The sequence below is a fragment of the Marmota monax genome, unplaced genomic scaffold (genome assembly GCF_021218885.2).
Source record: "Marmota monax isolate L192 unplaced genomic scaffold, Marmota_monax_Labrador192_F-V1.1 WCK01_AAM20220418_F8-fsc00011, whole genome shotgun sequence".
In the NCBI taxonomy this organism is placed as follows: domain Eukaryota; kingdom Metazoa; phylum Chordata; class Mammalia; order Rodentia; family Sciuridae; genus Marmota; species Marmota monax.
Window position 1 is genome coordinate 19,913,953 of NW_026693082.1, and position 6,664 is coordinate 19,920,616.

The following is a 6,664-nucleotide window of genomic DNA, read 5'->3' on the forward strand; positions in this document are numbered from 1 at the left end:
CCATACAATAACTGCTGATGTATTCCACTGGCATTCTCTCCAGGAGCTCCAAAGGGAAGTGTATTTTAGCAGAAAGAATGGACCTTTATTCTAGGATGGCCTAGCGAGTCTACCTTGCTGTTGCATTTTATACCTGGCCATGATGACTGTCATCTTCTAATGTACAATCTAATCTTCTAATGTATACATCTTCTAATGTATAATCCCCATTTTGCAGAGGAAGAAATTATATTTCCGATGCTAAATAATATGTCTGAATTTGTGGCTACTAAATGGCACAAGCCAGAACTTCCTCAAACATGGGCTTCCAAGTTCCATATTTTTTTTAACATCTTTTACTGAAATTAGAAACAACAAAAACTTTGTCATATTCAAATCCATATTTTTTAGGAAATTACCAAAAATATCCCCTAAAAAGTTTAGAAAGAGGTTGGGGTTGTGGCTCAGTGGTAGAGTGCTTGCCTTGCACGTGTGAGGCACTAGATTCAAACCTCAGCACATAAAAAATTGAAATAAAGATACTGTGTGTCCACCTACAACTAAAAAATAAATATTTTTTTTAAATTTCAGAAAGAACTAAGTCCATCTATATGTTTACACATATAAAAGTTCTACAACTGCCTTATAATTAGATTATTTCCAAAATCGGCATTGATGCCACTCTCTTCCTAAAAATGTAATTTTAAAAATCCTAACATTTATAAAAGGTTTGCCATATGCCTGGCACTGTGCAAAGCCAGCCATTATCTCATCTAAATCTCTTAACACTGAAGTTTAGAAAGATTAATCTAAGTAATGGAGCTCAATTCTTCACATAGCCATATAATTTCAAAGCTCTGATTTTCAACCTTTTTCAGTGGCTATTAGCTTTCTGTTACTACAGCAAAATACCTAAGATAACTTATAAAGAGGAATGGTTTACTTTGACTCACAATTTGGGAGGTTTCAGTCCATGACTGGCCATTGCTTTGGGCCTATGGCAGCAGTCATCAAGGCAGGAGTGCATGGTGGAGGAAGTCCAGTCACCTCAAGGCCAAGTGCAAAAGAAAGAGGAAGGTGCTGGCACACTCCAAAGACTGGGAGACCTACTAGGCTATACCTTTTAAAGATTATACCACCTCCCAATAATGCCACAGTTTGGGAACCAAGCCTTGAACATATGAGCATTTAGGGGAAACTTATCTAAACCATAGCATGCACATCTGTGTTCCTGGCTATGGATAGAATATCATCTTACAGTTTCTCATCTCCAATCTTCCCTGTCACTTAGAACTGTAGTTTCGTGCTTTAAGGCCATTGCTCTTGCTTATCATTAAATTTCCCACAGACTTTTTCTCTGAGAGGGGTCTAGGCGTCTGAAAATGCCTTTGTTGGGTCTTGTAGATCCCATTTCTAAGGCTGCTCTCTTTAGGAATCTGGCCACAGATGGCTAAGGTGCAATTCCTAGCAACACCTCACCAAAATACATCCTCATCATACTGCCAAACTGATAAACCCAGAGGACACAGGAACCAACTTGAACCAGTTTGTGCTGACTTCGTCCACTTCCAAGTTGGACGGAAATTACAGAAATATTTCATCAGAATTAAAACCGTCCAGGATATAAGCTATTGAGCATTGAGTGAGTGATAGGAAATAATACATGAGTGACTATATTGACAAAGTCTTAGAATACCCCTTGTGAATTTTCAGGCAGGAATGTATGTGTGATCCTACCTCAACAGGAACAGAATCCTAAGAAATGGAGACATGTTTTTGGAAGGAGCAAGGAGGTGTTATGGTTCAGATATGAAGTGCCCTCCCCACCAAATCTCCTGTTAATGCAGAAATGGTCAGAGAATGAATGATTAGATTATTAGAGCTGTAGCCTAATTGATGGGCTAATCTACTTGATGGATTAGTGATTTGAAAGGATTATTGTAGCAGGTGGTGAATGTAGGCAGGTGGGGCACAGCTGATGGAATTAAGTATCTGGAGGCATTTCCTTGGTGGTTATATCCTGTTCCTCTGGTTCCTTCTTCTCTCTCTGCTTCCCAGTCACCGTGAACTGAGTAGCTCTCTTCTACCCCACCTGTTAGCCATGATGCTCCACCTCATCTCAGGTCCAAAGCATCAGAACCAGTCAACCATGAACTGAACCTCTGAAACCATGACCCAAAATAAACTCTCTTCCTTCAAGTTATTTATGTCAAGTATTTTGGTCACAGTAACTACAAGCTAACACTGGACACATCTAGCAGCAATGTCTTGCTAGATCAAGGTCTTTGACTTTTTTTCCACCTGTTGAAATAGGATTCCTTAAAGAAAATTACCGTGGGGCTTGTTAGCTAACAATCATAAGAACCATGGGCAAGGCTTTGTGCAATCAAAAGCCACTTCAAGACAAATCCAGGAATAAGAAGGGAAGAACTAAGTTGTGTGTATACCTTTGAATGAACTCAAGACAGTACAAATCTATAGAAGTCAGATAAAATTTTATGGAGTGGGACAAAGGAATTACATGTGGTCTCAAATCCACAAAAATCTCCATATTCTGGCATGATACCAAAGACCATTGGAAAGAGACAGCATCATCAAGAGTTTCCTTTAAGACAGGATGAAAGAGAAAGGTACTCAGTATAGGGATTCAAAATCTAGAGAATTTTGTAGGAGGCCACAGGGAGCACACCTTGGAGAAACAAGCACAACAGAATCACTCAAAAAAGGTGTTCTTAGGTGAGAAAAGGGAGGGCAGAATTGGCCACCATCAAGGAATAGGGCAAGAAGTATAAATATGGCCTTGAACTAGACAGGAAGCAGAAATGATTTAGCTCCTAAAGTCCAATTGTTTGGCAGGCAAGGTCCCCAGAACCCACTGCAGGTCAAGTAGTACCTGAAGCTCCATAATCTATTCCATTGTGAAAGTTAGTATGAAACAGCAAAGCTATGACCAAGCAGATGCCAACTTCCAGCTCCTTTCAAACAAAACTCAGAGGACAAATCTGGGTCAGTCCTGGGATTATCTAGGACATTAGGAGGTGGAATGCTTACCTATCTGTTTCACTTGTTATAAGAAGAAATATATTGGTGAAGAAAGTCATCAGAAAGAAATCTATAAGGGTAGATTTCCCTCAGTCTTCCCTTGCAGGAGGTCCTGCAGGAGGTATGAAGTGTGCAGAGCACCTACCAATGGTCCTTTTCCCTTGCAGAATAAGAGGGTGTCTTTGTCCATCCATTGGGACTGCTGAAACAACATACCATAGACTTCTGGTGGGCTTATTAATAAGAAATCTCTCACTGTCTGTAAGTGCCCTCTTCCTGATCACATATAACACTTCTTGCTATGTCTTCACATGGTGAAAGGGAACAGGAAAGCTCTCTCAGGCCACTTTTATAAGGGCACAATTTCCAGTTATGAGTGTGCCATCCCATGACCTAATCGCTTTCCAAAGAACACCCATCTCTTGATACAATCACCTTGGGGTTGGGATTCCAACATATGCATTTGAGCTGGGAGACAAGTTCAAGACCACAGCAGAGGGCCACACATCCCAGGTTGGGCTGGACTCACTGTGAAGAACACACAAAATACAGCCTGGATAGGATTCTGCCTACTTGCTGCTGCTACTGAGTTTTACCTAACACTTAACGAATTTCCAGTTCCTCGGCTCCACAAGGTGTTAGTTTACAACACAGGACACTGGCCTGAGCTGTGGCAGAAGAGGACTCAGAAGGGAGGGCACAAACCTGCTCAGCATTTTAGCACCCAGGTTGAGTAAAGAGTCACCTAAGAGAGCTCCTTCAATTAGCCATGCTCAGCTCTACGAGTGAGATCAGCTGAGTGGGTGGCAGGGAATAAGAGAAGGAATGGAACTTAGTCAAAAGGGAAATCCAGGAAAAAAAAAAACAGTAATATTGCATAGGCTTCTCATTAGATTTGATGTTATGTTGTTTATGATACAGTTCTCTCCTCCAATTTCCTCCCCCCCACACACACACACACAATGTTTTCTATAAACTCACACAAATATGGGATAGAGGAATTATTTTGGAAGGAGGTTGGGATGAGGAAATGCTGGATCCAGCTATAGGGCAGCAGCAGTTAAAGTCAAGCAAAAGGAGTTGGACAAATCCAAGCTGAGGGAGGTTCTCCTGTGGGCCAGGAACAAATCAGGCAGATCAGATGAGGAGGCCCATATCATATGCTGACCACAAGTTCAGGTGTGTGCATAGAGCCAGCAGGGGCCAAGAATCATCTGAATTGAAAGCCAAGGGCTCTCAGGAAATTTCTTCCAGTTTGTCAGAGCCGCTTCAGTTATTAATTATTCCCAAAACAGTGTCTTGATCTTTTGTATTATAGTTCCTAATTTTGTGGGTCAGGAATTTGGACAAAATTTCGCTATGTATTTTTTTTCAATATTGGGTTTCAAACCCAGGGCCTCCAGAATGCTAAACAAATGTTCTACCCCTGAGTTACATTTCCAGCCCTTTATTATTTTATTTTAGGATAGAGTCTCACTACGCTTCCAAGGCTGGCCTCACACTTGTGATCCTCCTGCCTCAGTCTCCCAGGTAGCTGGGGTTATAGGCATGCACCACCATGGCCAGCTTGACTGTCGCATTTTTTATGCATCATGTAGTGCTACTTGTGATCACTCAGCAGTAAGTGGGTGATGGCTGACTCCATCTGCTCCAGCCTGAAAAGGCCAAAATGTCTGCAACTCACCTACTGGGGCGGCTGGAAAGCTGGATAAAACTGAGTCATTCATCTCCTCCTAGTTTCAGAGCCTCTCCACATGGTCCTTCCAGCATGACAATTAGGCTGTGTACCTGGTGGCCTCAGGCTCCAAGAATAAGTGTTCCAAGAGACAATAAGCAGAAATTGTAGCCCCCTAGTGGCCCAGCACAGAATTGCCATAGCAATTGGTGAGAGCCGGTGTAAATCAGCCCAGAATCATGGAAAATAAACACACCTCCTAATAGGGCCATCTTTAATCTGCCACAGAATCAAACAAATTTAGTCCAAGAAAAACTAGTAATTTTCCAAGGAGAATGTCACGTAGATTCATGCTACATACATCTACTACATAGATACATGCTACTCAGGCTACACCAGAGCTTGGTCAGACTGATATTTATGACACGGAAACTGCAGTTTAGAATAATGTGGTGATGTTAGGAAGCTGAGGATACTGACAGTTTTGTTTCAAGGTAAAACGTAAGAAACGAAGGTGGAGCATCTTGTCAATTTCAGATGCAGAAGAGGCTGAGAGCAGCCTCCCTTCTCCATTCCAGCAGCAGAGAAAGATCTCAATATAGACTAGGAGAGGGGATAGTCACTTCATGTGGCCACAATAGCCCTCACACATGTAAGGTTTCCACCAACCATAGAGCATCCAAGACCAAGGACTGGAGTCCTGAGTCTATAGGTGGAAGATGAGACAGATAATACACTTTCATTCCTATGTTGTGATAACCATTTCCTCCTGAGAAAATGCAGGTAGTATCACATAGATCTGAGTCACCTTGATGCTCTTCTCTCACTGAGACAGCAGGGAAAAAGTTGGCATTTATAAGGGCATTTACCCGTTACATTAAAAAAAAAAAATAAGCAATTCCCAATTAAAAATGACTTCCCTCCATGCTTTGACATTATTGTCACCATCTATTCCAATACTGCATTCAAATACTAGTGATAAAGAATTTCTTGTTCTAATCACCAGATTATTTTCTTGAGAATGTGCCCTTGGTGAACACCTTAGGTGAATACAGGAACAGTCACTAAGCAGATACAACCCACCTCCATAGTCCTATTAAAGTACATGTATCCCAACCATGTGGCCACAATCTGAGCAGATGCTGGCAGCCACATGACAACATTTCTTTATTAGAGGTGGGCAGATGAGAAGAAATTCAAAATATAGCCAGCATATTCCTTTATTAATCTCCTCTCATATAATATCCACCCCCATTCCATGCAGAAATTAAATCCTTGTCAAAATCCAGAACACTTTTAACTAACATTCTTGTCATCCCACAGCTTCTCTATGTGATTTTTGTTAACTTTGTGATATCGTGTATTAGTAGGATCCTTTTACTTGCAATTAATAGACCAATTTAATAAAAATTGGGAAATTGCTTGGCATAGACACTGGAAAAAAAAATTTAAGGTAGAATGTGCTTCAAGCACAAGTAGATCCAGAGACCATAATGATGTGCCCATTCTTTCTCCACCAATGGGCTCTGCTTCTCTTTGCATATTTATCTCATTCTTTCCCACTTGAAGCTTAGAGATTATCCTCCGAAGGGCAAAAGAATCCATCTGTCTTTTAGTATCTATATGTAAAATCTCACAGGACTGCCAGGCTTATTATATGCCATATGCACATCTAGACCAAGCACCATAGTAAGAGAAAGAGATCACTCAATTGGCCTGTCTGGGCCCTGTGCTTACTTTAGAAGACTGCAGTAATAAAATCAGGTCTACTAAACTCAAAAGAGCAACTTCCCCACTCAAAGAAGGGTGCTGGTCAGGCAAAAGCAACACATTTCCATTTCCTATGACCACTCCTGTGCTTGATTAAACTGGAAAACATGTATTAAAACAGATGGTTAATTTTTTAAAAATTTCAAAATAATCTAGCATTTTAAAATCCAATTATTGCACTCTTTTTTGTCCTCCTAA